The 20,008-nt window shown below is 45.9% G+C and overlaps 1 protein-coding gene across 4 annotated transcripts in view; it reads left to right on the forward strand.

The window, feature by feature from the left end:
- The first annotated feature begins 9,743 nt into the window (after positions 1 to 9,743).
- Positions 9,744 to 20,008, forward strand: part of sema4d (sema domain, immunoglobulin domain (Ig), transmembrane domain (TM) and short cytoplasmic domain, (semaphorin) 4D) — a 277,830-nt gene continuing 267,565 nt past the window's right edge. For 3 of the 4 annotated variants that reach the window (XM_038804752.1, XM_038804753.1, XM_038804751.1), the window contains exon 1: positions 9,744 to 10,033. The gene's annotated coding sequence lies outside the window, so the exon portion shown is untranslated. Of the gene's footprint in view, positions 10,034 to 10,263; positions 10,441 to 20,008 lie in introns of those variants that run through there. The other variant, XM_038804755.1, reaches the window with a different exon arrangement.

The following is a 20,008-nucleotide window of genomic DNA, read 5'->3' on the forward strand; positions in this document are numbered from 1 at the left end:
TAGGAACAGTAGAGGAGAGGTCACCCTGTTGGGAGTTGTCTATAGACCTCCGAATAGTTCCAGAGATGTAGAGGAAAGGATTGCAAAGATGATTCTCGACAGGAGCGAGAGTAACAGGGTAGTTGTTATGGGGGACTTTAACTTTCCAAATATTGACTGGAAATACTATAGTTCGAGTACTATAGATGGGTCAGTTTTTGTGCAGTGTGTGCAGGAGGGTTTTCTGACACAGTATGTAGACAGGCCAACAAGGGGCGAGGCCACATTGGATTTGGTACTGGGTAATGAACCCGGTCAGGTGTTAGATTTAGATGTAGGTGAGTACTTTGGTGATAGTGATCACAACTCGGTTATGTTTACTTTAGCAATGGGCAGGGATAGGTATATACCGCAAGGCAAGAATTATAGCTGGGGGAAAGGCAATTATGATGCTATTCGGCAAGATTTAGGATGTATAGGATGGGGAAGGAAACTGCAGGGGATCGAAATGTGGAGCTTTTTCAAGGAACAGCTACTGCGTGTCCTTGATAAGTATGTACCTGTCAGGCAGGGAGGAAGTTGTCGAGCAAGGGAACCGTGGTTTACTAAGGAAGTTGAAGCACTTGTCAAGAGGAAGAAGAAGGCTTATGTTAGGATGAGACATGAAGGCTCAGTTAGGGCACTTGAGAATTACAAGTTAGCCAGGAAGGACCTAAAGGGAGAGTTAAGAAGAGCGAGGAGAGGACACGAAAAGTCGTTGGCGGATAGGATCAAGGAAAACCCTAAGGCTTTCTATAGGTATATCAGGAACAAAAGAATGACTAGAGTAAGATTAGGGCCAATCAAGGATAGTAGTGGAAAGTTGTGTGTGGAATCAGAGGAGATAGGGGAAGCATTAAATGGATATTTTTCGTCAGTGTTTACACTGGAGAAAGACAATGTTGTCGAGGAGAACACTCAGGTTCAGTCGACCAGGCTAGATGGAATTGAGGTTCAAAAGGAGGAGGTGTTAGCAATTTTGGAAAATGTCAAAATAGATAAGTCCCCTGGGCCAGATGGGATTTATCCTAGGATTCTCTGGGAAGCCAGGGAGGAGATTGCAGAGCCTTTGTCCTTGATCTTTATGTCGTCTTTGTCGACAGGAATAGTGCCGGAAGACTGGAGGATAGCAAATGTTGTCCCCTTGTTCAAGAAGGGGAGTAGAGACAACCCTGGTAATTATAGACCTGTGAGCCTTACTTCGGTTGTGGGTAAAATGTTGGAAAAGGTTATAAGAGATAGGGTTTATAATCATCTTGAAAAGAACAAGTTGATTAGCGAAAGTCAACACGGTTTTGTGAAGGGTAGGTCATGCCTCACAAACCTTATTGAGATTTTTGAGAAGGTGACCAAACAGGTGGATGAGGGTAAAGCTGTTGATGTGGTGTATATGGATTTCAGTAAGGCGTTTGATAAGGTTCCCCACGGTAGGCTATTGCAGAAAATAAGGAAGTATGGAATTGAAGGTGATTTAGCGGTTTGGATCAGTAATTGGCTAGCTGAAAGAAGGCAGAGGGTGGTGGTTGATGGCAAATATTCATCCTGGAGTTCAGTTACTAGTGGTGTACCGCAAGGATCTGTTTTGGGGCCACTGCTGTTTGTCATTTTTATAAATGACCTGGAAGAGGGTGTAGAAGGATGGGTTAGTAAATTTGCAGATGACACGAAGGTCGGTGGAGTTGTGGATAGTGCTGAAGGATGTTATAGGATACAGAGGGACATAGATAAGCTGCAGAGCTGGGCTGAGAGGTGGCAGATGGAGTTTAATGCGGAAAAGTGTGAGGTGGTTCACTTTGGAAGGAGTAGCAGGAATGCAGAGTACTGGGCTAATGGCAAGATTCTTGGTAGTGTAGATGAACAGAGAGATCTCGGCATCCAGGTACATAAATCCCTGAAAGTTGCCACCCAGGTTAATAGGGCTGTTAAGAAGGCATATGGTGTGCTAGCCTTTATAAGCAGGGGGATTGAGTTTCGGAACCACAAGGTCATGCTGCAGTGTACATAACTCTGGTGCGGCCGCACCTGGAGTACTGCGTGCAGTTCTGGTCACCACATTATAGGAAGGATGTGGAAGCTTTGGAAAGGGTTCAGAGGAGATTTACTAGGATGTTGCCTGGTATGGAGGGAAGGTCTTACGAGGAAAGGCTCAGGGAATTGAGGTTGTTTTCGTTAGAGAGGAGAAGGCTGAGAGGTGACTTAATAGAGACATATAAGATAGTCAGAGGGTTAGATAGGCTGGACAGTGAGAGTCTTTTTCCTCGGATGGTGATGACCAACACGAGGGGACATAGCTTTAAATTGAGGGGTGATAGATATAGGACAGATGTCAGAGGCAGTTTCTTTACTCAGAGAGTAGTAGGGGTGTGGAACGCCCTGCCTGCAACAGTAGTAGACTCGCCAAATTTAAGGGCATTTAAGTGGTCACTGGATAGACATATGGATGAAAATGGAATAGTGTAGGTCAGATAGGCTTCAGATGGTTTCACAGGTCGGCGCAACATCGAGGGCCGAAGGGCCCGTACTGCGCTGTAGTGTTCTATGTTCTATGTTCTATGTAGGTGTTGGTGGGGGAGATATGCGAAGGTTATAGGTGGTCGGTGGGGCAGATGGGCAGGGAGAGGAGTTGCCCCCGGAATGGGTACACACGATCCAGGGGTTGGTATGGTGGAGCTGCGAGCCATTGCCAATCCAGTGCCTCTCCCCCACCTTCCTATGGTGGCCCACCGCTGCAGAGGGTCCCCCACTCCCAGCTGAGGGTGTCCCATTCCCCACTCCCGAGCACTGGGGTGACAATCCAAGCTTCCCTAGGCTCTTTGCCTGTGAGTAAAGATGGCTACTCAGCTCCTCGGATCCCCACAGAAGCCCTTCCACCAGGTGCACGTTTTTCAAAAGGAGTACTAACTGGCGCTAGCGTGGCAACTTGCTGGGTGGGGGGGGGGGGGGGGGGGGGCGAAGAATCACGGGAGGCTGTTGGACATAGGGTGGTTCTCGTTAATGGAAATAGGGCTCAAATGGTGATAATTGGTTTCTTGCAACGTTACGTCGATATTTCGATTTTGCCTATGGGAGCGGGCCGGTTGCATCGCAAACTGTTTGGCAGCTGACATGGTTATTTTCTGTCTCTCCTGCTATTTACCGGTTTTGTTTAGCTTGAGCGAGAGTGCAAGGAGGGTGTAGAATCACAACCTTTGTTTTCTCCTCAGCACAGCTGGAGGACATTCTAGTGAGACTGGTGATGGAACCATCAATTCACCAGACACGTGTTTCCGATATGAATCTAGGCTTTAATCGACATACTTCAGAGCCAGCCTGTTACCCGTTGATGAACTCTTAGTGAACTCAGGCTGACTCTGGACAAGGGTATTTATACAGCAGCACTAGGGGAGGAGTCATGGGCGGAGCCAAGGGTGGAGCCCAGTACAAGTTCCTGAGCACTCCCAGAGCTACTCCCCCTAGTGGTAGGATAGCGCTACTGCGCTTACAAAGACAGTGTGAATTATCATATATATATATATATATATATTACATTCACCACAACTGGAAACCAAGTAAGAGTAAAACTCAGGCTGGGACAGCTCTCGGTGGATTTGAGGGGAGACAAAGTAAATCTTAAATAAATCTTAGCCGACAACTAAAAGCAGGTTCAGTAGTTTAAAAGTCCTTTTAAAATCTCATGTGGGGAACTCTGTTCTTATCTCAGAACGGCTGCTGCTAATCCTGGTGTAGTTGAAAACAAATCGGAATTACACAGGCCTGAGGGTGTCCTTTTGAGTGAAGGCCCAGGGTAATAAAAATCAAAGTGAATCCAGAGGAAACCCTTTAGCTGGGGGCTCTGACTGACTGCACTACCAGAAGTTCCTCATTAGCGATCCAACCAGTGGTTCCAATCATTCCGCATCCTGATTGATTGATATTTATTTATTTTTGCATGTACCGAAGTATAGAGAAAAGCATTTTTCTGCGGCCAAGGGAACGTACACAGTACGTGCATAGTAGCCAAAAGAATAACAGAGTATATTGACAAATGGTACATCGAGAAATAGTGATTGGTTACAGTGTAGAACAAGGGCCAAATGAGCAGCATAGAGTGCCGTGAATAGTGTTCTTACAGGGAACAGAACAGTTCAAGGGAGAGCCATTGAGGAATCTAGTAGCTGTGGGAATGAAGCTGTTCCTATGTCTGGATGTGCGGATCTTCAGACTTCTGTATCTTTTGCCTGATGGAAGAGGGCAAAGCCTGGGTGTGAGGGTCTCTGATAATGCTGCCTCCCTTCCTGGGACAGAGGCAGGTGTAGACAGAATCAATGGGAGGATGGCAAGCTTGTGTGATGTGTTGGGCTGAGTTCACCATACTCTTGCGATCTTGAGCCGAGCAGTTGCCATACCAAACTGTAATGCAACTGGATAGGATGCTCTCTATGGTATATCTGTAGACATTTGTGAGAGTTGATGCAGACATGCTGAATTTCTTTAGCTTCCGTAGGAAGTGGAGATGTTGTTGGGCTTTCCTGATTGTTGCATCAACGTGAGTGGGAGGGCAACCTGCTGCTGCAACCACTTCAACATCCGAAGCAAGGAGACTCATCTTTCATTTCATATGAATTCCTATTATTTTACTCCTTCCCCTCCTTCTATGTGTGCCTGTCTTATGTGTGTTTGGGTAGCGGCTGGGACAGTAAAAGAGGGGAGTAATAAAGTAGGTGGTTGTTGTTCTATTATAATTATTGTATGCCTTGGGCGAAATTCTCCGTCCCCCGCAGGGTCAGAGAATGGCCCGTGGCCAGAATTCTCCACCACCCGGGAATTGGCGGGGGTGGGAATCACGCCCCACCGATTGGCGAGCCCCTGCGGCGATTCTCCGGCCCGCAATGGGCCGAAGTCCCGCCGCTGGGAGGCCTCTCCTGCCGCCGTGGTTTGAACCACCTCTGATGGCGACGGGGATCGGCGGCGCGAGCGGGACCCCGGGGTCCTGGGGGGGCGCGGGGCGATCGGACCTCGGGGGTGCCCCCACGGTGGTCAGGCCCGCGATCAGGGGCCACCGATTGGCAGGCGGGCCAGTGCCATGGGGGCACTCTTTTTCTTCTGCGCCGCCACGGCCTCCACCATGGCGGAGGCGGAAGAGAATCCCCCAGCGCGCATGCGCCAGTGGTGACGTCAGCGGCAGCTGACGCACCGGCGCATGCGCCAACCGGCGAAGGCCTTTCGGCCAGCCCCGGCGCCGGTCGTCAAAGGCCGCTGGAGCCGGTTTGGGCGCCAGTCGGTGTGGTGCCAACCGCTCCGGCGCGGGCCCAGCCCCTCAATGTGAGGGCTTGGCCCCTAAAGGTGCGGAGAATTCCGCACCTTTGGGGAGGCCCGATGCCGGAGTGGTTGGCACCACTCCGCTACGCCGGGACCCCCCACCCCACGGGCCTGGCCACCGTGGGGGCACCCCCCCGGGGTCCGATCACCCCGCGACCCCCAGGACCCCGGGGGCCCACTCGCACCGCCGATCCCGCTGCCACCAGAGATGGTTCAAACCACGGCGGCGGGAGAGGCCTCCCAGAGGCGGGACTTCGGCCCATCGCGGGCCGGAGAATCGCCGCAGGGGCCTCGCCAATCGGCGGGGCGTGATTCCCGCCCCCGCCAATTCCCGGGTGGCGGAGAATTCCGGCCACGGCGGGTTTTACCCCGGCCCCGGGCGATTCTCCGACCCTGCGGGGAGTCGGAGAATTTCGCCCCTTATCTCTATTTTTATTATAAATAAACAGTTGTTGTATTTCACTTACAAATCTGATGCCTGCAAGTCATTTGAGCAGTCAAGGGCCAGAGATCTCAGAACCTTTATATGAATTATTGGTAAATTCACTTGTGTTGGGACTCGAGGGTCTGTGGGGCTGGAATCGACCGTGAACTAACCCAGGGGCCGGGTTTCACTGATGTTATGTGTTGACGCCGTCGTAAACACCATCACGTTTCTCGACGGCGTCAACATGGCCTCAGGAGCAGCGATTCTGACCCTTACAGGGGGCCAGCACGGCACTGGAGTGACCCACGTCGCTCCAGCTGCTAATCCTCGAATCAGAAGGGCGATGCGAGTCTGCGAATGCACAGTGGGACCGGCGCCAATGCGCGCATGCGCAGTGGCTCCCTTCTCCGCGCCGGCCCTGACGCAACATGGCGTAGGGCTACAGGGGCCGGTGCGGAACAAAAGAGGCCCCCAGCCCGGGAGGCCGGCCCGCCGATCGGTAGGCCCATCGCGGGCCAGGCCACAGCAGACACCCCTCCCCCTCCACCAGGCCGCCCCCTGATGCATGCATGCCAAAGTCCCGCCGGGTAAGAGCAGGTGTGAACAGCGCCGACGGGACTCGGATTTTTTGCATGGCCGCTCGGCCCATCCCAGGCGGAGAATCGCCGGGGGGGGGGGTCACATAGAGCGCCCCCCGACCGGCGGTGCACCGACCACACCGGTGCGAATTCTCCACTCTCTGGAGAATCGGCGGAGCGGCATCGGGGCGACGACGTGCGATTCGCTCCCTTCCCGCTGATTCTCCGGCCTGGCCTGGGCTGAGAGAATCCCGCCCAGGATGTCCAAACATAAATTGGGGACTCGTCCAGGATCTGAAACATTAGACGGTGAATTTGGGTTGCAAGGTAAATTCAAAAGAGACAGCAGGTTTGTAGTGATATAACAGGATGGCTCTGGAAACTGCTCAGCATTTTCTTCAGGTGGAAGACTTACTCTGGCTTACTTAAAGGGCTTCACAAAGACTGGCTATTTGCAATGGCAGGTGAATTAAACATAGATGTACCACCCAAAGCTACGAAGGTGGAGGTAATTGATGCAATTGTGAAGCATTTAAATTTGATGGAGATGCTGGGAGCACGTGGGAGCCGGCGAGATAGTATAGCATCAGGGACATCTTATGGTGGGGAAATGGAGCTGGAGAGAATTTGGTTGTTGTTAGAGTATGAAAGGGAATTAAAAAGAATTGAAATGGAGATGAAGCAGAAAGAAATGGAGATGAAGCAAAAGACAATGCAGATGGAAATGAGGAGAGAGGAAAAAGAAAATAAGAAAAAAGAAACAGAGAGCGAGGAACAAGAAAAGGATTTTCAGCTTAGGTTACTGGAAATAGGTGAGAAGCTGCCAGAACGTAGAGGGGAGCTCAGTGGCGATATATTTACATTTATACAGGCTCTCCCAAAATCTGAAGAGAAGGAAGTAGAAACTTCTTTAGGGCTTTTGAGAAAATAGCGACTCAAATGGAGTGGCCAAAAGCAAAGTGGACATTACCCCTGCAGAGTAAGTTGATGGGCAGGAACAGTATGTTTATGCTGCCTTATCAGAGCAAGAGTCAAAGGATTATGAGATGGTAAAAAAGGCCATATTCTAGATGCATATGAATTGGTTCCCAAAGCATATAGATAAGAAGTTCAGAATTTAAGGAGACACTCTGTAGAATTTGAAAGGGTTTAGCAGAACAATTTTAATAGGGGGTATGAGCATGAAGAGTTGAATCTACCTATGAGGCTCTGAGAGAGGTTGTTCTCTTAGAGTAGTTTAAGAATTCCCGCCCTTCTATAATAAGAACCCATGTTGAAGAGGGTGCAAACTACTAGGCAAGCAGCAATTATTTTTTTTAAAATTTAGAGTACCCAATTATTTTTTTTCCAATTAAGGGGCAATTTAGCGTGGCCAATCCACCTAACCTGCACATCTTTGGGCTGTGGGGGTGAATCCCACACAGACACAGGGAGAATGTGCAAACGCCACATCGACAGTGACCCAGGGCTGGGATTTGAACCCAGGTCCTCAGCGCCGTAGGCAGCAATGCTAACCACTGTGCCACCGTGCTGCCCTTGGCAAGCAGCAATTATGGCTGACAATTCTGCGTTGTCGCGCGTCCTGAAGACCGCCTTGGAGAACGCTTACCCGGAGATCAGAGGCTGAATGCCCTTGAATGCTGAAGTGTTCCCCGACTGGAAGGGAACATTCCTGCCTGGTGATTGTTGCACGATGCCCGTTCATTCGTTGTCGCAGTGTCTGCATGGTCTCGCCAATGTACCACGCTTCGGGACATCCTTTTCTGCAGCGTAAGAGGTAGACTACATTGGTTGAGTCGCACGAGTATGTGCCGCGTACCTGGTGGGTGGTGTTACCACGCGTAATGGTGGTATCCGAGTCGATGATCTGGCATGTCTTGCAGAGATTGCCCTGGCAGGGTTGTGTGGTGTCGTGGTCGCTGTTCTGAAGGCTGGGTAATTTGCTGCAAACAATGGTTTGTTTGAGGTTGCGCGGTTGTTTGAAGGCCAGTAGTGGGGGTGTGGGGATGACCTTGGCAAGGGCAATCTCTGCAAGACATGCCAGATCATCGACTTGGATACCACCATTACACGTGGTAACACCACCCACCAGGTACGCGGCACATACTCGTGCGACTCAACCAATGTAGTCTACCTCTTACGCTGCAGAAAAGGATGTCCTGAAGCGTGGTACATTGGCGAGACCATGCAGACACTGCGACAACGAATGAACGGGCATCGTGCAATAATCACCAGGCAGGAATGTTCCCTTCCAGTCGGGGAACACTTCAGCATTCAAGGGCATTCAGCCTCTGATCTCCGGGTAAGCGTTCTCCAAGGTGGTCTTCAGGACGTGCGACAACGCAGAATTGCCGAGCAAAAACTTATAGCTAAGTTCCACACGCATGAGTGCAGCCTCAACAGGGATCTTGGATTCATGTTGCATTACATCCACCCCCCACCATCAGGCCTGGACTTGCAAAATCCTACCAACTGTTCGGGCTTGAGACAATTTACACCTCTTTAACCTGTGATTATCCCTCTCCCTGGATCTGTAATGATTTGATTACCTGCAAATGCCTGCATTCCAAGCATTGTCCAGCATCTCTGACTTTGTCTATATAAATGTTTCTGGAACATACCTCGCCATTCACCGGAGGAAGGAGCTGTGCTCCGAAAGCTCGTGTTTGAATCAAACCTGTTGGACTTTAACCTGGTGTTGTAAGACTTCTTACTGTGCTCACCCCAGTCCAACGCCGGCATCTCCACATCAGAGTTATATAATGTCATTTGTCTGCTGCTGTGAAGCAGAAAATGCAGCCAAATCCTGAATTCATTGTGGCGGATAGGCACCCCAAGCTGTTTAATCTGGACAGGACAAGGGTAATGGCAGAAATGGGTCCAGGTTTTTAGAATATTCAACACCGACAAAGGTTGGGAGGAGAACTCACGTGATTAAGTTCTCCCATGCTAGTTTAATCTTGTATGCGACCCTGCATCAGGAGTATAGCTTTGCTAACTAAAAACTAGCGATTCCAGCCACTGGCCTCAGCCTGATAGAGCGCACTCATAAAGACAGACTAAAATCAATAAAATCACCACTGATTATTTCACAGTATTGGCAAGTGGTGCTGGGGAATGGACATCTGACCCTTCCCCTCGTGGCAGATTAAAAAAAAAGCTGCTTGATAAATTCGTGGAAGGGTGAAAATAAACTGAAAACAAACTTTGGGGGGGGGGGGGGGACACACGCAAAACAATTCTGCCGTTGGTTTTGCTGTCGATCATTTTTATTTCGGTTCGACAAAAAGTACCCCCTCCGTTGTACGGCGAAGAAAAAGAATAAAGTTCACCAGGCCCCTCAACTGCAAACATTAACAGAAAGGGGGGGGGGGGGGGGGAGGTGATGAGCGGTGAATGCCGCCGCGAGACATCTTCCAACTGAAACTTTCACGCCCCCCCAAAAAAAACCCTTCAGGGGTTTCGCGCATTTAAACATAACGGGAAAAGGGGGACACAGCTTGCAGAGAGGGTGGGTAGGCTGTGTTACAGCCCGGCTCTGACTGTCGCCCAGGGTGGGAGGGGGGGTGCTGCAGGCGGGACGAGGCGCCTCATTAACGCTCGTCCACCTCTGACCGCCATACTGCGGGGAGGCGCCCAGGCCGCGGCTCCGACTGGACTTGTTGCAGAGCTGCAGCGCGGACAAGCTGCACGTTTCCTGTACACTGTTCCGGTGAGTCCCACATCAGCGTCCGCTTTTTAATTTTAAAAAAATATGTTGTTGTAGAAATGCATTTTTCCGAGGAGGGGGCTGCTGCTGTCCAAATACTTCAATTGGACGCTGCTGCTTCTCGGCACCCGCCGCGCCCCCTTTTTAAAAAAAACATGTATTTTAAAACTAATCTCGGGTTGTCTGCAGCCGACTTGAAGTAGTTTGCAAGGAGTTACAGCACTGATTCTGCGGAGTTTGCTGAAACCACACGCGTGTCTCTTTCTCTGCTCCTTCGCGCGCGCAAAATACTTAACCTGCACCTATTTTATAAAAAACAAGTGAAGTAGTTGCTGGGGTGGGTCAGGCCACAATTTTTTTGTGTGTGTTTCTCTCTTCGGGAGATCGTTTTGAAGTGGACGGCCTTCGGGGTAAACAAACAATTGATCCAATATTTTTACTTGGTGCCACTATTGTGGCTCGAGCGTTTGTAGGTCTGGCACTTCAGGTATAAATTGGGAATGGAAAGGTTGTCTCAATTGATTGCAGATTTACATTTACACCGCTTGTTGTCCACCGTCCTCCTATAAGCCCCCCAATATGGTGGGGGCGGGTGGGTGGCTAGGGAGAAAGCGTTGGATTCTTTCAAGATGCTTATCTGAGATATGTATAAATAATTGCTTCCAATTGAAGCACTCTTCTATGGGAGAAATTAGGAGCTGTGCATAGGCATTTACAGTAAACAAGATCACTACTTGTCCAGCTGTTTCGGTTCATTACTTTTCACCTTCAGGAAAGTATATTTTTCTGTGATTTTCTTTTTAGTGTGAGTTCAATTAGCCAAAGGACAGTGCTACTCACGAATTTGTAGATTGTAATACAAACAAAACCTGACCGTGTTTTCGTTTGTTCAATGGTGTATAGCATGTTAGCAATCTAAGTCACCGAATTTGTGGGCTGACGCCTGACGCTAGGTGTCTTGCTCTAAAATGTAAATCGATGCATACTGTTCTTCCATGACTGCTAATCGGTAGTTTGAATACCACACCAACAAAGAGTTGGGAATAGGCCACAGCCCTGCTTTCTCAGTTGGGTTGTTGTATGGGGTTGGTTGAAGGGTGCTTGGAGGAAAGATTAATGGCAGGGTGGGATGTTAAAAATGAGTACAGGTCTGATTTGATTTTTCACTGTTTGACACATAAAGCGACACAAGTATCAGCACCGACACAAATATAAGCAGTTTATAAATGGATAGGACAGTGTCATTGTTTTACCCCCAGAGGTATGAATAGGATTTAAAAGTTACAAACCTTTGATATACTTGCATTTGCTTTACGGCTTGAGTGCTAGAACATCTTATGAACCATTTTAAAACAGGCATATTGTTTGGTTGGGCAATAGGTTATTTTTCAGACTTTACATATTTATTTGCAATATTGTGATTGCCAGAATGGTTTTTGACCTCTTAGCTGTATGATGCCAGCAAAAAATTAATTGGATCAGATGAAATTTCTGATCCTGTCAATTCCCATTGTAAAGCGTATTTTCTGAATTTGCTGAATTGCATAAAATATATAATTAACTATAAATTTGTTAATATTCATAATGATAAAGTGTAAGATGTTGTAATTTCTATTATTATCTTGCATAGGTTAGATTTACTTTGAAATCAGTTATTTTCTAATATATACTTTTACATAGCGTATCATCGATTAATGTGTCTCTTTATTATTTTTATGTGTTTAGCATAGAGGGGAAGAAAGTGCCAAACCAACTGATTGCACCTTTGTGGTGGTGGGGCATAACTTGGGAAGAAATGCAAAGACAAATTAGTTTGATCTCAGCAATGCCTTGCAGGGGAGATGTTGCTTGGAGGCTTTATTTCACAGGCATTTGTAATATCTGACTGTTCCCGAACAGGCGCCGGAATGTGGCGACTAGAGGCTTTTCACAGTAACTTCATTGAAGCCTACTTGTGACAATAAGCGATTTTTACTTTCACTTTCACTTTTTTGATTGTTTCCGTTTATGAAGCAAGTTATGGCTTTGGTCTGGAAGTATGGCGAGAGGGCTGTTGGGCAGAGTTTGATTTCACAAACTATTTTAATCAACTTGTAGTCTTGATGTTTCAATATTTACTTGAGTTTCATTGCAAACATGAAACAAATAATTATAATGTGATTAATCGCCTGAATGCTAGGGAATAATCTCATCAGGTTGGCGTTGTCAGTATTTGTGCAGAATATTTTGCATATTTTATTTCAAACACAAACTGTATTAAATGATATATTAAATATTGCTTTATTAACTGCGAAGATGGTCTTTTTAAATACAATTAGACCGTTGAACAGAAATAAAATCAAGAACACCACTGTGTATAAACCTTGACCTATCTAAGATTTCATTATTCAAGATCTTAACAAATCTTGCTCGCCCATCCTTCTTGCTGACCTACACCCATCCTTCTTGCTGACCTACACCCCTGTCCTACAGAACCACATTTAAAATTTGTAAATCATCCGTGGTTGCACCCTTCCCTGCATCTGTTATCATTTTTCAGACCTGCAGTGGCCTCTCCCCAGCCTCCTGGTTTGGTCTTCTGCATCTCCCTCTCCATTTATCTTGGGTTGTGTTTTCAGCTGCCTAGACTTTTGGAATTGCCTCCCTAGACGCCTCCATCTCTCCATTCAGCCTTGAAGACCGCCCCACCCCCTACTGCTGCTTTGACTAAGATCTTGGTCAGTCATAAAATCTTTCCTTCCTCTGCAAAGTAACTATGGACAACTTTCTGCATTAGAGCTGCTATATAGTATGCAACTTGTTGACATGATGTAGTTGTAGTAGTATTGACTACACCTACTTTTATATTGGCAAGCTATCTGGAAGAAAATCTGGAAGTCCTCCCCGTGTGTGCGTGGGTTTCCTCCGGGTGCTCCGGTTTCCTCCCACAGTCCAAAAGATGTGCGGGTTAGGTGGATTGGCCAAGCTAAATTGCCCGTAGTGTCCTAAAAAGTAAGGTTAAGGGGGAGTTGTTGGGTTACGGTTATAGGGTGGATATGTGAGTTTGAGTAGGGTGATCATTGCTCGGCACAACATCGAGGGCCGAAGGGCCTGTTCTGTGCTGTACTGTTCTAAAATCCGTTGCTCACATAGGTATATGTCTGAAAGCTTGTATGATGGAATGTTGTACACTAAATTTCATCATTCTTAAGATAGGTGATCCTATTGCTCTATGTTCCTGGCCAATGAATTTTGGTAGTGGCAGCAGTTCATTGGCTCTTGATACAGTTAATGGCTGGTAGCCCAAAATAAGATCCCATCTCTGCTGTGCTTCTATCCAATGCAAATAACAAAGGTCAGAATCCAGTACTTTAGGGTGGAGTGATTGTACTTGTATGTCTGAACTGCTTAGCAATAAGCAGGGTCAAGAACAACCTGCCATGGCATTTGATGTTGCATTTACAAAGCACAGAACTGCTAAGTTGTTTGAGAACTGAATTGTTGGAAAGGTGGCAGCTGTACTTGTAAACTGGAATGTAGCAGGTTCACGCTGTACTTTTTCGGTCGAGAGATAAATTCCTACTCGATAGTAGTATAAATAGATGAAACGTCTACAGTATACATTTGTTTACTTGGAAAGTCAAAATTTCACACAGTGGGCTATCTTGGAGCTTTATTTGTACAGAATCTGCTATAACACTATGAATGTTGGAGCAATGTTAAGAGTAATGACATTATAAATAGAAACACTACTAACTTTTTTTCATATCATCTCAGCCATGACTGCAATAGTTGACTAGACTGTCTTAAAACTCGGAACTAGGGAGAGTAAAATCGGTGAGCTTATCTAAGGATGATTGCTATCCCGCGACTTCAGCTGGAAAGTGTAACTAAATAAACAAAATCAGCAAATTGAGGGATAAATTAAAAGGAAGCCCTTTAATGGGATGCTGCATCAAAGTAAACGGAATCTCAAAGGAAACTTAAAACATCAAAACAAACAGCTGGAAAGTGTGTGTACAGGTTTATTATGATGTGGAGATGCCGGCGTTGGACTGGGGTGAGGACAGTAAGAAGTCTTAAAACATCAGGTTAAAGTCCAACAGGTTTGTTACAAACACTAGCTTTCGGAGCACTGCTCCTTCCTCAGGTTCACCTGAGGAAGGAGCAGTGCTCCGAAAGCTAGTGTTTGTAACAAACCTGTTGGACTTTAACCTGGTGTTGTAAGACTTCTTACCAGGTTTATTATGATTAAATATCCAAGATCAAATAGCCTGCTGGTGGTGCCTCAGTTTGTGTCCAAAGAATGATCATTTGGGTGAGGCAGTTTAGGGTGTCGGACACCAGCATGTTTATGTTCCTGCTCTGAGAAGGAGAGACAATTGTTTGTGCATTGAAAGGTTAATTTTGCGGATATTTCTATAAATCACCGTTGTTTGAAAAAACTTTTCAAAGTTGGAGAATTTTGTTTTCAGTATCCATATCTGTAGAGGCCGTGTCATATACCGTTCACCCTGCTACTTTTCTGCCGCTTCTTAGATTGTGGAACCAAGTTGAAGGGCTAAAGTCATTGAGCAAGACATCATCACATTTGCAAAGAAAATAGATGAAGAAGTATCAATTAGGCAAATCCAAACTTGGATATTAATCATTTTGATTAGCTAAACGAGATAGCCAAGTGATTAGATTTTAAGTCTTTCAGAAAAGCAAGACGTTTTGGATTAGTGATGGGCTGAACAGTAGAATAATAAAAAAGCATGACGCAGGAACATTAGTGGCAAATTTTTTGTTTAAGTGTCAGCAGACTTAGAATATTTCATTGCAGTCTGACACTGGGCTAGTATTTTGAGAAAGCAATTTTCTTATTCTTGTGGGCTGCCAGGATTAAGGTTGGATGCTTCCCATTCAGTCAGAATTTGCTTTTGTAGGGAAGTATCTGCACTCCTCTTAGACTCTTAGCCATCTCTTTCTGACCAATTCAGAGCAGCCTTGGGAGCAAAACTTTAGCGCATGGTTCAAGGGCAAAAGACAAGAAACAGATTTCACGAGCTAAGATAAAATGAGTCATTCTGTGAATGCATACGTTTTTCAAATACCTCGAATTGTAGGATCTGTCATTATTTAAAACATGTTGATGCTTATTTTGTATCACTTGAATGCTTCCATAACATCACCCTGAGCTTTCTCTTCAGTGCTGACCTTCCAAGCATAAGCATTCTCTTTTTCTAACTCGTGAGTCTAATCCCAGCCATCACTATAGTTTTTCTTTGCTGTATCTCTCCAATACCTAAATGTTTTAATCATAATAAGATGACAAGAATTGTGCAATCTGTTAAAACTCCAGACCGTAACGAGGTTTGTGCTGTACAGGCCAAGGTTCGATTTACTCTCTTACCTGCTGCCGCAGGTTTTGACCATCTGTTTGCCCGTAACCTCAAATTCCTTTCCCATCTCATGTAATTCACTTTACTTTTGTTGCCAATTTATTATCCTTTCTTAATCTTATGATGTTGCAGTTGTCCACATTAAATGGCACCTGCCACTCTTCAGCCCAGCTGCTTGATGTAGCCAGGTCTTTTAATATGTAATCAACCTGTGTTATGAATGCCTTTATTTGGGTAAATTGTTGAACTTGAAACGGTCTAATTCCAAGATAGAATTAAATTTGGGGGGGGGGTTCTGTCTTGCTGATGGCTAACTGGCATTTCTATCTGGCTACAAGGCCCATATGACTAATGTTACGATGGACTTGGGCTTTGAGCAGGAAAGAGTCCATTGGAAACCATTGTCGGATATAGTTGCAGATTTTCTTAAATATCACTGAAACTCAAGTCTGCAAAACATTTGAGAGAAAAAGAGAGCAGTGAAACAGGGGCAAAAGATTTATGTTGTTCACCATACAAAATCTAGTGGGAGCCCATGCTTGGATTGAAGTGACCAAGGCCATGAGAGTCTAAACCAAGCTTGCAGATTTGCCTAGCTTTGGTTAGAGGGAGAGATCTCTCAGCTAACTCACGCCATAAAAACCAGTTCAAAGATTAGAAGTTGTTTGGCTGAAAAAGGAAAAATGATCTAAGAATCACTTTGAACTGGTTCTCTGAGAATTAAGTGTCTATTTGAGGACAAAAGTTTCTACTTGAGGGACAGAGTAAAGTATAATCATAGCGAGAGTGTTTTGGTCATTTTAAATGTTAAATAGAGGAGTTTAGAGCATAAGTTGACGACTGAAATAATGTTTAGCTAATGCTGCTTTAGTGTGTGTGTTAAGGTAAAAGTCCTAAAACTTGAAATCTTGTGTGATCCTTTCAGTGATTCACTGGAAGTTCAACTTTAATTTATCAGTCTCTGAGGATCGTTACAGGACCTACTTGCAAATCATTTATTTATATTGTAAACACGAGCATTTTTAATTCTTAATACATCCTATTACTTATCTCTTCAATTCTGTCAGATGGAGCAATTGTCTTATGAGGCAATGTTTCAAAATTGAAGTTCAAGTTAGTTATCATTTGAAAATGCTGGGATAGTTCAGCACGGTTGGCATCGATTTCTTCAAGATATGAGCAAACTTAATTGGGGTAGTGTTTCCTGGGGGGGGGGGGGGGGGGGGGGCATAATACAATGTCTATTTTTGTTCTCTGTGTATGTAGGTGGTTTGAGCTTGGGTGTAGTAAGCACAATATTGAAATTTACTGAGAATACAAAAGTCAAGATTTGGTAAACAGCGATGTAGACTACGGTAGACTTAAGGCAAACATAAACAAGTAAAGTTTAATGGAGTGAAATGTGTGCTGAAGCATTTTTGGAGGAAAAGTGAGGAATGGAAGTATGCATACCATTCAAAGACATACTGACGGGGTTAAATATGCAGAGACCATGAGATTTGAGTACATCTTTCAAGTGTGAGGTAAGTTAGCTATTTCCTTAAAAGGCTAATAGTATTTGCTGTTAAACAAATAGAACTGTGAAGTAATCTGGTTCGAACACGGATGGACTTGTTGCCTGCAGTGTTGGTTGCCTCATCACCAGAATTATGGCAAGACTGGGAAACTAGTTATGAAGAGAGTTGAAATATGGGGACAATTTCTGTAGAAATAGAAAAGGCTGATAAGTATAAAAGAAGTTAAACATGTTTTGATCAGGGCTAATGGATGAAATGTCCTGCCTGGAGTGAGGAAATGCAAATATGAATTTGACGGCAGCACGGTAGCCCAAGTGAATAGCACTGTGGCTTCTACAGCGCCAGGGTCCTAGGTTCGATTTCCCCATTGGGTCACTGTCTGTGCGGAGTCTGCACGTTCTCCCCGTGTCTGCGTGGGTTTCCTCCGCGTGCTCCGGTTTCCTCTCTAAGTCCAAAGACGTGCAGGTTAGGTGGATTGACCATGATAAATTGCCCTTGGTGACCAAAAAGGTGAGGTGGGGTTATTGGGTTACGGGGATAGGGTGGAAGTGAGGGTTTAAGTGTGTCGGTGCAGACTCGATGGGCCGAATGGCCTCCTTCTGCACTGTATGTTCTATGAAGAAAACTTCATATTCTAAACAAATACTATTCAATTATAGGTGCTGTAGTAGAAGTGTTTTAAAATTATGCCAGGATAGACGAGGTCGAAAAAAATCATACAGACTCCAGTAGTTGAGGGGTCAAGAACGAGGAGTTGGGGGGCAGCACGGTGGCACAGTGAGTAGCACTGCTGCCTCATGGCACCGAGGTCTCAGATTCGATCCCGGCTCTGGGTCACTGTCCGTGTGGAGTTTGCACATTCTCCCGTGTTTGCGTGGGTTTAGCCCCCAGAACCCAAAGATGTGCAGGCTAGGTTGATTGACCACGCTAAATTGCCCCTTAATTGGAATAAAAATAATTCTGTACTCTAAATAAATAAAAAAAGAACAAGCAGTTGTACAAGATGACATTTAAAAGATTTAGAAGATTAAGAGTATCTTATTCTTGCAGACTTGTGGATAATGTCCCCCTAGGTTGTAGGGCTTCACATTTAAATAAATTACAAAACAAAACTAGAGGGACCGTTGGTTGTGAGACAGTAGAATTTAGTTCTAAGGGTGGTATGTGAGACAGAAACTGTGTTCATATTCAAGATTAAATTGGATAGATGGTTGAAATTTTTGGACGGGGCAGTGGTTAACACTACTACATCAGCTCTAGGGACTCTGGTTCACTTCCAGCCTCGGGTGACTGTCTATGCGGAGTTTGCACTTCCTCCTCGTGTCTGCGTGGGTTGCCTCCGGGTGCTCTGGTTTTGTCCCACAGTCCAAAGATGTGCAGGTAGGTAGGTGGATTGACCACGCTAAATTGCCCCTTAGTGTCCAAAAGGTAGATGGGCTTACTGGGTTACGGGGATAGGGTGGGGGCAAGGGATTGGGTAGGGTAATCTTTCCAGCGGCCGATGCAGATTCGATGGGCTAAATGGCCTCCTTCTGCACTGTAAAGTCTATGATATGGGAAGAGGTTGGGTAAATGTGATTAAACTATTGGCTTGCACAGATGCTTTAAAAGATGTTTCCCCAAATTTGTCGGTGAACAAAGCTTTTGTATGTGTGTATGTTCTTATTTGGATTTCTCACTCGTCGAGTGAGAAATCCAATGTAAAATGTAGTAAGTAGTACTAAATAAGGAATCTGGATCGATGCAGGCTTGATGGGCCGAAGGGCATATTGATGTGCCGTAATGTCCTTTGTTCTTTATTGCTCTGGAACGTACTGACGAAAAGATAAAGTTACTAGCATATACACAAAATGAGTTTAAAAATAAAATGATACTAATAAATGTAAATCAAAACTAGTCAATATTCAGTACAGCTCTGATAGGTTTGAAGTTAAGGTATTGCATTGTTTGAAGTGAAGGTCTTGAAGTTGTAGAGTTGTCTCTGCAGCTGCAATGACTTCTACTGTTGAATTCCTGGAGATTGCTTAAACATATGAGCTTTATAGATGGAATCAGGTTTGAGGGAGGTTCCTTGCTTCTAATTCTGCAGGCAAGACATCTTTATGCCCAATTACTTGCAACAGATTGTTCCTGGATCTCTCTTCCTGGTTTGAAGCTCTTGTCTGCTTCTCTGTGGATCAAGGTGGTAGATCCGTCTCTGCACAGCTTGCTGCACTTTATCAGTGGTTTTTGCAGGTAAGTTAAGATGGCTGCTGTTATCATGTGTCCTGTACAAAGTGCCAAGTCATCTTACAAGTAAGGCATCAACACTTCAAACAGCCCTTCTGAATGGCAATGACCACATCTGCAGCAAGTGTTGGTTGCTGGAAGAACTCCGGCTCAGAGTTGATGATCTGGAATCCGAGCTTCAAACACTGCGGCACATCCGGGAGGGTGAGAGTTACCTGGACACTTTGTTTCAGGAGGCAGTCACACCTGGGAGATTAAGTAATTCACATTCAGTAAGTGATCAGGGACTTCAGAGTGTGACTGTTAGTGAGGCAGGCAGGGGGAACCTGAGTTCAGGAGTGCAGGAGCCTCAGCCCTTGACCTTGTCCAACAGGTATGAGACTCTTGCTCCCTGTATGGATGAGGAAAAGGGCTCTGGACAGGATGAGCCAGCTGACCACAGTACCATGGTGCAGAAGGCCATTCAAGAGGGGGGAGTAAAAAGAGTTGTTATAGGGGATTCTATAATTAGGGGGACAGATAGTATCCTATGCAAGCCGGATCGGGAGTCTCGCATGGTGTGTTGCCTGCCCGGTGCCAGGGTGCGGGACATCTCTGACCGGCTTGAAAGGATATTGGAGCGGGAGGGGGAGGATCCAGTTGTTGTGGTCCACGTTGGGACTAACAACATAGGTAAAGCTAGGGTGGAGGACCTGTTCGGGGACTATCAAGCACTAGGAAGAAAATTGAAATACAGGTCCTCGAGGGTCATAATCTCTGGATTACTGCCCGAGCCACGTGCCAATTGGCATAGGGACAAGAAAATTAGGGAAGTAAACACGTGGCTAAGGGATTCCACTTCATGGGACATTGGCATCAGTTTTGGAACC

The sequence above is a fragment of the Scyliorhinus canicula genome, chromosome 8, assembly GCF_902713615.1.
Source record: "Scyliorhinus canicula chromosome 8, sScyCan1.1, whole genome shotgun sequence".
NCBI lineage: Eukaryota > Metazoa > Chordata > Chondrichthyes > Carcharhiniformes > Scyliorhinidae > Scyliorhinus > Scyliorhinus canicula.